The following is a 15,285-nucleotide window of genomic DNA, read 5'->3' on the forward strand; positions in this document are numbered from 1 at the left end:
ACTGACTCAACTGTCCTAATGCCATAGCCAGCAAGAGTTCAGAGCCCTTTGCAAAACTTCTGCACAGTCTAGGGGGCTTACATCTCATAGTCTTTCCTGCATACTGGGCTTTGGCCTCTTCTGTCCCATTTTCCATTCTGAGCAGGTCACTCTGTACACAGAATTCAGTTTCTTCATTGGTTCCCACACAAACCCCACTCATACACACAGAATTTATTTAAGAGCAGGGGCTTGTAGGGGGGAGAGATTACAACACAGAGAATACATTAAACAACTTTTAAAAGCCACTTTAGATATTCTTGTTTTAAAAAGTCTTGTTGGTGCTCCTCCCATTCCCTAATTAGGGGACCCTTCTCCTGATCAATCTGCCTATGCGGAACCCAGTCTCATATATTCCCCAGGGTCCCTCTTTTTCCTCCACTGTCACAATCAACTGTTCTGTCCTGTCCTGCTGGTACCCCATCCTCTCCAGATAAACAAATTCCTCTCTTTGGCTTAGGTAGCAAGGCTGGTCTCCTTAGGTTGGCCATCAGGCTGACACACATGCTCTTATGACCCCATCTCCTATCCCAAACAATTTTGAGGCATTGTTCCCTCCTTACATTTCCTCCCTTAGAAACTGTTAATTGAGTACTTTCCTTAGTTTGTTAATTGAGTACTTTCCTCACTTTATTATAAACATTTGCCAGAGTTAGAGGTGGCCCTGAAATAAACAGGATGGACTTGCTTTCCTCACTCCATCTAAACTTAGCTCCTGGCCTGCTTCTCTCCCCATCTCCCCTGCGCTCCAGGGGAGCAGAGAGAGGAAAGGAAGGAACAAACGCAGAGAGTACTGGTCAAAGAGGAACTCGGGGGAAGTTAGTGTTCTTGGCTTAGGAAAGAAAAATTGAAACTACAAAAAGGGGACAGGAAGTATTTGTTCTTCCTTGCTGTATGTGGGCCCCTTTCTTTCCTTCCTTTTCCTACCTTTTTCAGGAAGTACTGGTGGTCCTGAGATCTGGAAACTAGTGCCCTTGGGTTTGGGTGGGTTCCAGCCTGATCCTTACTTTCATTAAAATTTTGGTATTTTGTTTATCATGAAGTTGTGTGGTTTGTTGTTGTTGTTTTTTTAAGAATTAAGGCTGATGCTTTGGGGCATGCAACTCTTTTTCTTTTTTTTAAGATTTTATTTATTTATTCAACAGAGAGAAAGAGAGAGACAGCAAGAGAGGGAACACAAGCAGGGAAAGTGGGAGAGGGAGAAGCAGGCTTCCCGCCAAGCAGGGAATCCTATGTGGGGCTCGATCCCAGGACCCTGGGACCATGACCTAAGCTGAAGGCAGACACTTAATGACTGAGCCACCCAGGCACTCCCGGGTTTTTTTTGGGGGGGTTTTGTATTAATTTTTTTATAACAGCTTTATTGAAATATAATTCACATACCATAACATTCATCCTTTTAAAGTGTACAATTCAGTGGTTTCTCAGTATATTCATAGAGTTGTACCACCATCACTGTTACTTAGTTTTTATTTTTTAAAGATTTTATTTATTTTTATTTTAGAGAGAGAGAGTGAGACAGAGAGTGCGTGAGCAGGGGAGGAGTAGAGGGAGAGGGAGAGAATCTCCAGCAGACTCTGCGCTGAGCACAGAGCCCAATGCAGGGCTCGATCCCAGGACCTTGAGATCATGACCAGAGCAGAAACCAAGAGTCAGTCACTCAACTGACTGAGCCACCCAGGTGCCCTACAATTATCTAATTTTAAAACATGTTCATCACCCAAAGCATCAATTTTTATTTAAAGAAATATTACATTAAATATTACTGAGTGTATAATTACATACACACTGGCTCTACTCAGCTTTCACATCTGACACACACATCTGGAGCTGTCACACACTCTCTATCCCAGCCCCAGGGATACCACTCATCTTTTTTTTTTAGATTTTATTTATTTATTTATTTTAGAAAGAGAGGGAGAGAAAGAGCACACATGGTGGGGGTGGGGGCAGAGGAAAAGGGAGAGAGAATCTCAAGCAGACTCCATGCTCAGTGCACAGCCTGATTCAGGGTTTGGCGGGAGGCAGGGCAGGGGTGGGGGGACTCAGTCTCACGGCCCTGAGATCATGACCTGAGCCCAAACCAACAGTCTGATGCTTAACTGACTGAGCCACCCAGATGCCCCATCATTCATCTTGCCTCCACTCTCCTGTACCTCTTTATCTTCCTGATCCCCTCCTGCCCCCTGCCAACATCATGCATTGCTCAAACACAACTCTACCACAGATATCTCATTCTTTCCTTCACATTACAACATTAAAAGAGTGGAGGGACATGTAAGGATTCCAGGGTTGTTGGAGGTATTGGTTATGTTTACTATACATACAAATACTCTATTTCATGTTGAAGGACTAGTTTGGGTTTCCATGAGTGACTGTACTTTTGAGTGACACTCATAAAATTTCCCCCATGGACATGTAGTCACTTGTTTTCAACTGTTACATTGTGTTCCTTTTGAAAAAGGCCAAGGAAAGGCTGGCCACGTATGGACACAGAAACTTATAAATCAAAGATAAACTGAAAAATTAAGAGCTTTTTACATTCCATTTATAGCAATCACTTTCTTGTCTTTATGTCCTACAAGATCTGAAACCAAAGGTAGTTGCCACATCATTAATACATGCATGCAACCATTATACATCCTAGGTCTCAGAAGGGCAGCATTCAATAGCATTGGCAACCTTTAAGCTGCAAAAGGGAAAAAAAAAATGTGTGTGTGGAGAGAGTACATCAGCATCCTTAAATCTTAGGACTAGAAGTAATCTAACAATTCTCACTGCAGTCCAGGAATTTTGTCTGTGGCAACAGCTTCTTACCAGGTGGGAATCAGCCTCCTCCTGAACACTGCCAGGGTTGGGTGCTCTTGCCTTCTCAACACTACCACTCCAACCTCTAATGGTAGGAATTTCTGGGGGGTGTTGAAGCCAAAATTATTTTCCCAAGCATTAATACTATTGGCCCTAGTCCTTCTCCCAGAATAAAATAGAACACTTTATTCCATCTGTTCTAACAGTCTATGGGGAATTTATTCTTTACTTGGCTGATTTGACAAATATCTATTGAACTCCACTGGGTGCCATACAATACAGTAGCTACTGGGGAAATAATGGAGAGAAAACCAGTCGCAATTTCTGTTGCAAAATTTAGTAATCGTACTTGGGAGACGGAAATGAAGGAGAACTGGAATAAATGGGAAGAATTGGTAACATGAATTGGGAAAGATAAGTGATTGTTTAATAAACTCAGGATGCATCTGTTAGTTATTTCTGCATTTCTGCTCTCTTGTTGACATGGGAATTAGGAGGCAGAAACTGCAGGAGCCAGGATTTGGCATTAGGCAATACCAGGAGACAAAAAAACTGAAGGCATGCCAACGGATTCCAAGGAACTTAGATGGTAGGCATATCACAGATGTTCGGGGCAGCCCAAGATCCACAGGTGTCAACGATGCTAGGGTTCCAAGATAAAACAGAGGATGTTCAAATGAATTTTAATTTCAGCTAGACAACAAATAATTTTTTTAGTGTAAGTATATGTCAGGCAATACTTGGAGCACATACTAAAAAATTATCTGTTGTTCATCTGAAATTCTAATTTAACTGGGCATCCTGTACTTTTACTTGCTAAATCTTGCAACTTTGCATGATGCCAATAATTGGTGAGGAAGACAAGATTCTCCAATTTGTGTAACTGGCCTTTTTAATTCGCTAGGAAACAGGAAGTAAATGGAGTCAGACTGGAGAAGCCAGAGCTCCAATCTCCAATGCGTAGAAAGAGGCAGAAGGAAGAGGTAAGAAACGGGGGAGTGACAAGTGGTAACGAAACTAAAGCCAGTGACCTAGGGCCCATTCCTGGCATGGAGCCTGTATTATAGATCCCACAGCTTGGTTTTATTGCCAAACCAAAATCCATTTCAGATCATGTACATGGCTTAATTTAACATTCGGGGCAGCTAAAAATGAGGTGGAAGGGAGCCAGAAGCTATAGACCCCCTTAACTGTCCTATCACATTTTTTTTGGCTGAGTTCTAGTTCACTTTGGGATTAACCTGTAATCTGAAATTTTGTTCTTTTCTAGCTGTCAGTATAGCTGACATTGTTTGCTAACTTATTTTCACAGTAAATCTTCCTTGTAGAAAACTCTAATTGGTCTAAGAAGAAAAGGATATTTTCTATACCCAGGATGGGCTACATAATTTGTGGGTCTCAGTGGGAAATGAAAATGCCAGGCCCCTTATTCGAAACTTGTTACGAATTTCAAGGAAACATTAAACCAAGCACAGAGTCCATCTAAGTGCAGAGCCTTGTGCAACAGCACAGATCATATACCCATGAATTCAACCCCTCCCATACCTTAGTCATGATAGAGAGATAAGATCTGTGTTCTAGAGCTAGGGCCAGGGATAGAAGAAGTCTGAACTCATTTTCAAACTCACAGGGATAAAAGGAACTGGGCAGACACAGGGAGCACAGGGAGGACAGATATGGGGATCAACTTTAGCTATTGCTACATTCCTCTTGAGTTGTTGTCTGGCTCACACTGACCTTGGGATAGTGAGTCTCCTCCTACTTGCTCTTTTCCAAGTTTTTTTCACCACTTTCATCTGACATAGTGTACAGACCCTCTTCTAGTTTTCTGACCTCTCACTGTCCTTCCCCCTCCACCTACCTTACCTGTTTTGCCTCACCATAGAAAATCATGTTTCAGATAGGACAATACACAGTACAGTATGACCATTCCTTCCTTTGATCTGGACCCTACTTTTAATTCAGTCTAATAATATGTTAGCCTTTTCAACAGCTGCTTCATGCTTTGGGCTTATATTAAGCTAATATTCAATTAAAACCCTTCAATCTAGTCCACATGAACTAAACCCAGTCAGGACTTGAGTTTCTGCCGGCTCTCTTTAAATTTAACACATTGGACTTTACATCTGCCTAATTTAAATTTCAGCTTGTTGATTTCATACCAGCATTCCAGCCAATTGAGATCATTTTGGAAACTGATTCTGTCATCTATGCCTTCATACACATCCCTGTTAAAAGTGCTAAACAGGGCAGGGCCTAGGACAGACAGGATCCTCTAACAAAAGACTTGCTCCTAAGTGACACAGAAACAGTAATAATCCCATTCCTCTAGGTGTGGTTCTGTCAAGTGTGGAAATATGTGAGGAATCATAAGAGGAACTTATTGGATATTCCTTGACAAGTGAGCAGTCTGAAGAGTAACTTGAAATCTTTTTTTAGGTAAAGTGTTAGAAACCCAAATCACTAGCAGAAAAAATTAAATGCCCAAAGAGATACAGGTAGGCATAAGAAATAAGTTAAGAAGAAATTTAGACAAAAGAAAAAGAAAATGGGCAAAGAGGAAGGATGGGGGTCAAAAGGAAGGATAGAGATCAAGAGGGAGAGAGGAAGAGAGACCTCAGTGACATCAGCTCTAAAAGCCATGTGACCCTGTTTTAAGGTTTATCACTTCCTGCCTTTGAATGCAAAACGAAGCTAATAGCCAGTCCTTAAAGAACTTCTCTCATGAATAAAATAATTGAATTTATGGGCCACATTGGATAAAAACCAGGATTTCCTGAGGCTAATCCAGCTGACTCTTTGAGGTTGGGATTCTACTTGCTACAACTGGTCATAGTCCTCTATCTTATGAAAAATAGAATTAACATCCTTCTGATTTGAATGAAATACTGCCAGGAAGATCGGCTGAGAATAACTGAGAAATTATTCCCTTGACTATTCCTATTAATAACAACTGCCCCCAGCAAATAGTAAGAGTAACTCTTAAAAGTTGAAGAGATGAAAAATTTCCTTTGAGTTTCTTCTTCCTGTATTTGATACTAAGGCACTTCTAATTAAATGATATAGAATCAGATTTTATTCTTGTCAGTTTTTTAAGGATTCTGCTAAAGAAGAGGGTTAAAATTAAGGCCTAATTTTATTTTTACTGAAATATCATCAGAATAGGTGACCAGACACTCCTTTATCCACATTTGCACAATATGCTCATTTACATTTCACCATGTGCTCTCACTCTTCCATGATGTTGTTCATCATGTCTCTTCTGTTGGGAATCCCTGTTCCCCCTTGTCTGTTTGGCTACTTGCTACTCATCCTTTAAAGGGTGAGCATAACCTCCCTAGAAATATTTCCTGATCACTCAGTTGAGTTAAGGAATATAGACGTTCTGCCTAGTCTCCTGAATATAACATGTTCTCTCTTTTTCCTACTAGGTAGTACTAAAGATAGGAACTGATTATTGTTCATCACTAAATCAATACTAAATACTAATCATTGCTTAACATAGGACCTGGCACAGGTCCTCAGTAAGTGCTCAGTAAACATTTGTGTAAAGAGGAGGACAAGGAAGAAGAGAGGAAAGGAAGGAAGAAAAGGAAGGAGATAAGGATATATTATATACAGATGGCCAACAGACACACGAAAAGATGCTCAATATCATTCAACATAAGGGAAATACAAATCAAAACTACAATGAGATATCACCTCATACCTGTCAGAATGATTAAGATCAAAACATAAGAAACAACAAGTGTTGGAGAGGATGTGGAGAAAAAGAAACCCTTGTGCACTGTTGGTAGAAGTGCAAACTGGCACAGCTACTGTGGAAAACAGTATGGAGTTTCCTCAAGAAGTTAAAAATGGAACTCCCCTATGATCCAGCAATCGCACTACTGGGTATTTACCCAAAGAATGCAAGAACACTAATTCAAAGGGATACATGCACTCCTATGTTTATAGCAGCATTATTTACAATAGCTAAGATATGGAAGGAGCCCAAGTGTTCATCGATTGATGAATGAATAAAGAAGATGTGGTGTGTGTGTGTGTGTCTTTCTCTCTCTCTATGGAATATTTGGCCATAAAAAAGAATGAAATCTTGCCATTTGCAACAACATGGATGGAGCTAGAGAGTATAATGCTAAGTGAAATAAGTCAGAGAAAGACAAATACCATATGATTCACTCATAGGTGGAATTTAAGAGACAAAACATATGAGCAAAGGAGGGGGAAAGGAGAGAGAGACAAACCAAGAAACAGACTCTTAACTATAGAGAACAAACTGATGGTTACCAGAGGGGAGGTTGGTGGGGGGTGGGTGAAATAGGTGATGGCGATTAAAGAGTACAATTATTATTATGAGCACTGAGTAATGTAGAGAATTGTTGAATCATGTATATTGTACACCTTGCTCCCCACTGAGCAAGGAGCCTGATGTCAGACTCATGGGACTCCATCCCAGGACCCTGAGATCTTGACCGGAGCTGAAGGCAGATGCTTAACTGAATGAGTCACCCAGGAAGAAAGGAAGGGAGGGAGGGAGGGAGGGAGGGAGGGAGGGAGGGAGGGAGGGAGAGAGAGAGAGAGAGAGAGAGAGAGAGAGAGAGAGAAAGAAAGAAAGAAAGAAAGAAAGAAAGAAAGAAAGAAAGAAAGAAAGAAAACGCTGCTTTATTTTTTTTTAAGTACACTCCACACCCAACGTGGGGCTTGAACTCACAACCCTGAGATCAAGAGTTGCATGCTCTACTGACTGAACCAGCCAGGTGCCCTAGTAAAGTCATTTTCTAACAAGAGTTTGGGGAGCCTTTCTTTTAATAAATATGGCTGCACATTGACTGTAAGGGTTTCCTCAATTATACAAAAATGTAAGAAATCCTAAAAAGGATCCAGAATTATAGTTATTTTCTGCTATAAGACTAGAGAAATTTTTCTAGATTCCACATCTGGAGATTGAGATGAAATTCAAAGTTGTAAAATCTGGGTTTTCAACACCATGGACGTACCTTTAAAATAAATATGTTAATATGCCCAAAACTTAGAGGCCCTTTGTAGAAAAGCACTAGGAAAAGAAATACTTAGGGATAAGCCCCACCCCTGTCCTACCCAAGTTAATGGATAGTTCTATGCCCTTGATGTGTCAGAGCAAGGAAGAAAGTAGGATATCCAGAATTGATCTCTCTCCTAAAGATACATGTATGCATCTCCAAACCTTCTACTTTACATTTCTACTGGAATAGCCTATCAAACTGTACTTAAAAAACTAAAGTCCCAGGGGCACCTGGATGGCTCAGTCGGTTAAACGTCTGATTCAGCTCAGGTCATGATTTCGGGGTCCCCTGCATCAAGCCCTGCATAGGGTTCTGTGCTCAGAGGGGAGTCTGCTTGTCCTTCTCCCTCTCTTTCTGCCCCCCTGCTCATGCTTTCTCTCTCTCTCAAATAAATAAAATCTTAAACAACTCCCCCCCAAAGTCCCAATTCCTAATTCCTGCTTCTAAAAATATTTCCCCTTTTCTAACTTCCTTATTTCTATCAATGGCATCCCTTAAGTGATGCTCAGAGTGGATATTTCCCAGATAAGGCAGAAGCCTAGGGAACAGAGACCTACCTGGTATAGAAGCTTCTGAAATGCAAGTCAAGAGGGAGACATTAATGATACCAGAGAGTAAGGCCCATGAGGAGGTAGAGAGGGATAAAATTCAGACCACAGGTAGTTTTGGCTTTAGATTAGCTTTAGATCAGAGGATTAGCTTTAGACCAGAGGAGGGAGATGAAGATAATTTTGCATACTGGAGATGAGGCACAGAGACTTAAGGTAATTGCTCTTTAACACTTTTTATTTTCTGTGTAAGGTATTAAATGCGGCCATCTTGTAAGAGTGATGAGGTAAGGTGAGACACAGAAGGGGTAGAGAGTTTGCAGAGAATAGAGAAATTAAAAATAACTCAAACTTCAATGAGGAATAGGACAGCTGATCAGTGATGTGTCATGGAAGGTCCAGCCGTTTTTCCACATGGGTTAGATAAAAAGTTAAGGGGACAAAAGAACAGAAAATTTTGCCAATCAGTAATTGATCTGAAGAGCTGAGAATTTAGGTTAGATAGGGGAGAGACAAATAGACTGGAAGAAAATGGAAAAATCAAATACTGGAGGTCTTGTTAAGATCAAAGACCAGGTTTAAAAGAGCAAGGAGTGAAAGAAGTGGAATACTGAAGCCAGAGGGTACTAGAGTTACGATTATGGAGGTGTGGTTTGGGGCAATTGACAAGATCCAAGTTTTGTCTGTGACTGGGGGGGGGGGGTGACTAAAATTACATGGAGGTCAGGACATTGAGAAGGTCAAGAAGTTATTGGATAGGTGCTCCCCCCAGACACGGTGGTCACCCATGGATATTAAGGGACTGGACATGGATCAGGGGCTAGAGGCAAATGTGGGGGAAGGACTAGGAAGACAGTAGTTTGAGTCAAGGAAGGGAACTGTGGTATAACCTAGTGGCCTGAAATTCAACAGAGGAAAATGTTCTACTTGAGGGTATAGGAGTAATAGCCTGCAAATGACAATGAGATGTAAGAATGATGCGGTTTTTTTCTGGCACATGTGGTTGATGGAGTGTGGAAAGGGCAGTAGGGGAAGTAGTGTCCTTTGGGGAGAACCTGTGTCTGTTAGGTCAAAAGGAAGAGGTCAAAGATGTAGAGGACCTGAGTTAACATAATCTTGGGTAGGAGTGAGGGGAAAATGGGGAAGCTGGTCTTGGAAGTGGAAGTACAGAATGTGGACCACTTCCCATAGGGAACTATTCCCCACCAATCCAGTTTTTATTTATCCTATATTCTCTGCACTTCTAAAAATTAATGTCTTCAAGTGCAGAAACTGAAGGGCATCCCTCAGTATTCAGACTGCCTGATTCATTGTAGAATGCTGCCTTCCAGGCATCCTCCTAGATTCTGATGTTACACCTGAGTTAAGACTTTGTGAATATTCCAGCTTTCCTCAATTGGTCCAGCAAGTTGAGAATGATCAGGTGTGGGTGGTTATTGCATGCTCTGACTACCAAGAAGCCTTAGTAATCCTAACATACCCTGATTCCGCACCCCCCCCCCTTTTTCACATAGCAGGGTAAACCAAAAGGCAGATAAACCTTTACCTACAGATTCTTTGTGTACTTTCTAAAAACTCAGGCCTTCAGCACCAAAAGCAAGCATACTCTTAGGATTTAGGCATGAGGTCAGAGCCAGAGGGATCTCATTTTCCTTTTCTCCCAAGAAATTCTCTTAATCAGGTACTCCCAAGTCCTGGTGGAGCCATTTGGTAACTGACACAAGATGCACAGACTGTTCATAGAAGCAGTATGAGGTAAAGGACATGGTCTAGAAGTTCACGGTCATCAAACCAAGAATGCAAAGATGGCTGATGGTCAGGAATTCACAGCCATTCTGATCTTACAGTGCTCAGGTGTCCAACCTGGCAGAGAGAGGGACTTGAGCTCTCTTACATGATCAGTCAGGAGATAAATAAGCAGAAAACTGCTCTTCTCACTGACATCATCCACATACTATCTATGGTCTTTCCTTCCAGTTACAATGGTTTGTCTCAAGATAAGGTTTCTAGGACCTGCAGCTGGGTATATCTCTGAAATGGATGGTTCAAGTTCTCGGTACTGGCTCTCTCAGCTACCCAGTTCTACTGCAGTTAACTGGGTCATTCTCAGCTTCATTCTAGGATATGACAAGTTCTCATGTGGAGAAGAGCTCTTTGCCATTATTACTAATAATAGACATTTATGAAAACTTATTATGTATCAGACATTTTATAGATATTGATGCATTTAATCTTTTCAACAATTTTATCAGGTTGGCTCCATTTTTTTAGATAAGGAAATCGAGAAATTAACTAACTATACCCAAGGTCACAAAGCTAGTAAGTAGCAAAGTTGGTCTTCAAAATCAAACAGTCTGAATATGGAGACCTTGCTCTTCACCAGTACATTATACTATCTTGCTTGCTTGTTTTATAGAGATAGGAACAGTGTATGATTGCCTAGTGGAGGGAGTGAAATTCTTGGAGAATTCTTCAGTTCTGGGTATCAATAATAACACAACGAGGCTTCAAATCACAGATGAGTGATGGGAGATAAGTCAACTTATCAGGGAGCAATGAGGTTGAAATTTAAGGGGACTTCCCAATGCCATTTAAGTGAACCCATTGGATGCTAACCTCTTCCACACACACACAAATTTATCAAGTCCAGCATAACTGGAGGAACCTATCACTTCAGAGAGAAAAACATACATTTTTTTTTAATCTTTCTAATGAGACATCTCTTCAGATAAAACTGTAGTGAAAAAATGGCAGGAGCGAGATTTCAAGTCACAAATAGCCAAGGGCATACCTGTTTCATGCCTGAACTCGTGTCCTTAGACAGTCAATTCACCCCTCCAGGGTGCAAAATTTTAATAGTCTTTACTGACATGTGCACACTGGTGGTGGGGTGTTGGCAGCAGCAGGGCCGGGGAGGAGTGGATAGGTAAGAGAGGAAAGAAGTTGTCATGTATCAGCCAGGCCTTATGCTATATGCTTTTTAGACAGAATCTCACTTAATCCTCACAGCAACAATGACATAAACATTATTATCTCCACTTTACAGATTAGGAAACTGGGAATCAGTCACATAATTATGAAGGGGTGAAACCGAGACTTCAAAAATCCTGGGTTTTTACTGTAGCAAAATGCACACTCATGTACAGGTGGGAGGGATGGCAACTTCCACAAGGGCTTAAGAAATAAAAGAAGTTGAACTGAAGTAAGTGTAGTGATGTTTGGTATGCCAAGGACAATTATATCCTTGATTCACTTGGCATGAGCTGAATAGGGAGAGAAGACAGGGCTCTGTGCCTTCCAACCATATCTTTCCTCTTGTCCTAGATGTGGGCTCCATGCGACTACAAACCAGTCCTTGCTGCCAAGTCACTTTAATGCTTCCAACCTCTGAAAGCCAAGCAGGGTATAACCACAGCCTGACAGAACAACAAAGACCCAATCCTCTTATCATATAGACCAAGAGACTGAAGCCCAGAGAGAGGTAAGGACTTATTCAAGAGCAGGCACAGAAGTATGATTAAAACCACAACTGGAACCTAGTGTTTTCCAGGCAAGGTTGGCCCTGGGGAATCAGCAGTTCTATGCCACACTTCCTCAAATGCTTAGTGTTCAAGTTCAGTTGCATCGTCCTGGGGATTCTCTAGAATTCCCCATACAAAGATATGTCAGTGAGGATAAAGCGCATATATTCACATTCAGGGGAGATAAATATCCATAACACTAATGTGAGGAATGACTGGCGAGAAACCAGAAGACCCATTATGAAGTCAGAATTCCAGGTTAGAAATGGATCTTCAGAAAAACCCTGGTTCTAGGCTGTTTCAAAGCAGGGAACCTGATGTGGATGGTGATGACCACTCAGTACCTCACTTTGTAAAGCCTGTGTCTCTCCATACAGCCAGTGTTCCCACTCTGGTTTAGAACTCCTTGACCTTGGGGCGCCTGGGTGGCTCAGTCGTTAAGCATCTGCCTTAGGCTCAGGTCACGATCCCAGGGCCCTGGGATAGAGCCCCGCATCCGTCTCCCGGCTCGCCGGGAAGCCTGCTTCTCCCTCTCCCACTCCCCCTGCTTGTGTTCCTGCTCTCGCTGTCTCTCTGTCAAATAAAATCTTTAAAAAAAAAAAAAGAACTCCTTGACCTTCCCATCAGAGAATTACAATCAGAGAACATGGATCTGCTTCCTACAACATACACTACTTTTGTGGCAATGAGAAAAATGTGCCCATGCCCTGCAGTCCTTGCCTCACGGGTTAGTGCGCTGAGCGCAGGCTAGATTTCTGCCCTGACTCTCCTCCTCCAGGCACTCCATTGCATAGCAACTTACACAACAATACTGGGCACTGGCCTTTTCTCTTCCTCCTTCAAAGAGCCCAGATAACTCAGGGGAATCTTTCTATCCATGTACTTACAACTGCGCACAGGATCTTATCAACAAATCAGGTGTGGGTGTAGGAGAGGGCGTTACTCAAGTATATGCAACTCTGATGGGAATTGCTCAGTTTTAATTGGAGTTTGTTCCACTTATTCCTCAATTAGAGTCTGAGAAAAAACCCACTTCAGCTCCTAATATTGGGGTCTTTCAGACTTTCCTAATTTAAAGTTGGCATGTGGGGCACCTGGGTGGCTCAGTCAGTTATGGCTCAGGTCATGATCTCAGGGTCCTGGGATGGAGCCCTGAGCAGGGCTCCCCGATCAGTGGGGAGTCTGCTTCTCCCTCTCCCTCTGTGCTCTCTCTCTCTCTCTCTCGCTCTCTCAAGTAAATAAATAAAATCTTAAAAAAAAAATAAAGTTGGCCTTTTTTTTCCCACCATCTTGGAGTCTGTGGAGGCCTGCTGGGAACAGGACTCCTATAACGCCAAATAATGTCTGGAAGGCTGTGGTCCAAGGCCATTTTTGCTGGCTATAAGCGGGGTCTCCGAACCAGAGGGAGCACACAGCTCTTCTTAAAATCGAAGGTGTTTATGCTCGAGATGAAACGGAATTCTTTTTTTTTTTTTTTAAAGATTTTATTTATTTATTTGAGACAGAGAGAATGAGAGACAGCATGAGAGGGAGGAGGGTCAGAGGGAGAAGCAGACTCCCTGCCGAGCAGGTAGCCCGATGTGGGACTCGATCCCGGGACTCCAGGATCATGACCTGAGCCGAAGGCAGTCGCTTAACCAACTGAGCCACCCAGGTGCCCCGAAACGGAATTCTATCTAGGCAAGAGATGTGCTTATGCGTACAAAGCGAAGAACAACACAGTGACTCCTGGTGGCAAACCAAACAAAACCAGAGTAATCTGGGGAAAAGTGCTCATGGAAACAGTGGCATGGTTTGTGCCAAATTCCGAAGCAATCTTCCTGCTAAAGCCATTGGCCACAGAATCCGTGTGATGCTGTACCCCTCAAGGATTTAAATTTAAAGAAAAGTAAATAAAGGTGTAGATTTGTTCTCTTGTATTTTTGTTAAATAATAATAATAATAATAATAAAGTTGGCATGTGATTCTTACCACCTTCTTATTGGAGTAGTGTCTGACATGCATAGCTCAAAGCACGCCTAGTGAGTGAAGGAAGGAAAAAGGGACAAAAGAAAAGGGGTAGGGGTGGGGGAAGGAGCAAGGATGGAGAATCCTCTGTGACAGAGATCATATCTATATGATGAAGAATACAGAATTTCAGGAGCAGCCTTGGGCCACGCTCTATTCAGAGAGTGGATGCAGGATTAATTTGGGCTCAATGGTACGCTGTGTGGCAATGATCTCCATATGTCTTTCCCCCTACCCCTGGTTTGCATGTCTGCAATTGCCAGACAATGCTGTAGTGGATGTGTTTGGCCCCCGAGAGATAAGAACGCATTGCTTAATAATATGCTTTCTGAGATTCTTCACTTGACTAGTGAGTACGTACAGCTTCCTGAAATGTAGGTTCCCCAAATGCACGGGTCACTCTCAACCACAGCATCAGCTACTGAATGGAGAGAATTATGAGAGTCATGGCTACCAGATTTAATGATGTCCGAAAACCCATTTTGGGGGCAGAATGATATGCTAAGAGAATAAACAGGAGAGACTCCTTGCAGCAAGTAGAAGTCATGTTAAGGGCAGTGCCCGGCCCCAAAGGAAATGGGCAAAGAAATGCCATTCTGGGGAAATCACAAAGCTCCAGTGCTTTGGCTTGGGTAGTGATGAAATGAGTTCTTGCTCATCTTATCATTGGCACTATCATAATCATTATCAACAATAACAACACCAACGTCAGCAAATATTTATTGGGTGCCTTCTGTGTAAAACTGTCAACAGGATCTTTGGGCCGAGGTTCTGAAAGACCTTCTCTTCTTTAAAAAACCTTCGGAGAGAGCCTTAAAAATAAGGAATATTATCAATTTTAGATTTATAGATTGAAGCAGGTAGGTTTCCATAGACTTTTTGAATAAAAAAGAAAATTCACTCCCCAAATTTGAAAGGTACCAAAGCATAGACTAAAAAAGTAAGTCTCCCTTAGGCTTTAGTAGCCACCTTTTTTTTTGCATCCCACCAATACTCCACATCCTCCTATCCACCCTCTGCTTAGTAGCCATCTTTATTAGCAATAAATTTGTGTCTTGAAATTTTATTTCATCTTAAGTGAGAATTTGTCATTTATTTTATGGCTCTCTCTCTCTCTCTCTTAACCTCTCTCCTTGCCTATCTTTTTTTTACCTCCACTCAGCCCTCTGGGTCCCTAATTCAGAACTAGGTCTCATAATAGTGGATCAGAGCTGATATTAAGTATAAGGCAGATCGAGTCATGTACCATTGGGTGTCTTGGCTTATATCCTGGTTGCAAGGCTATGATCTTGACCTTTGGCCTCCTTAGGCCTGCAG

At 42.0% G+C, this 15,285-nt stretch overlaps 1 pseudogene; it reads left to right on the top strand.

Moving 5' to 3' along the window:
* The first annotated feature begins 13,264 nt into the window (after nucleotides 1–13,264).
* Nucleotides 13,265–13,878, top strand: LOC118018207 (annotated as a pseudogene).
* Nucleotides 13,879–15,285: the final 1,407 nt, after the last annotated feature.

The sequence above is a fragment of the Mirounga leonina genome, unplaced genomic scaffold (genome assembly GCF_011800145.1).
Source record: "Mirounga leonina isolate KUSES-001 unplaced genomic scaffold, KU_Mleo_1.0 Mir_170, whole genome shotgun sequence".
In the NCBI taxonomy this organism is placed as follows: Eukaryota; Metazoa; Chordata; class Mammalia; order Carnivora; family Phocidae; genus Mirounga; species Mirounga leonina.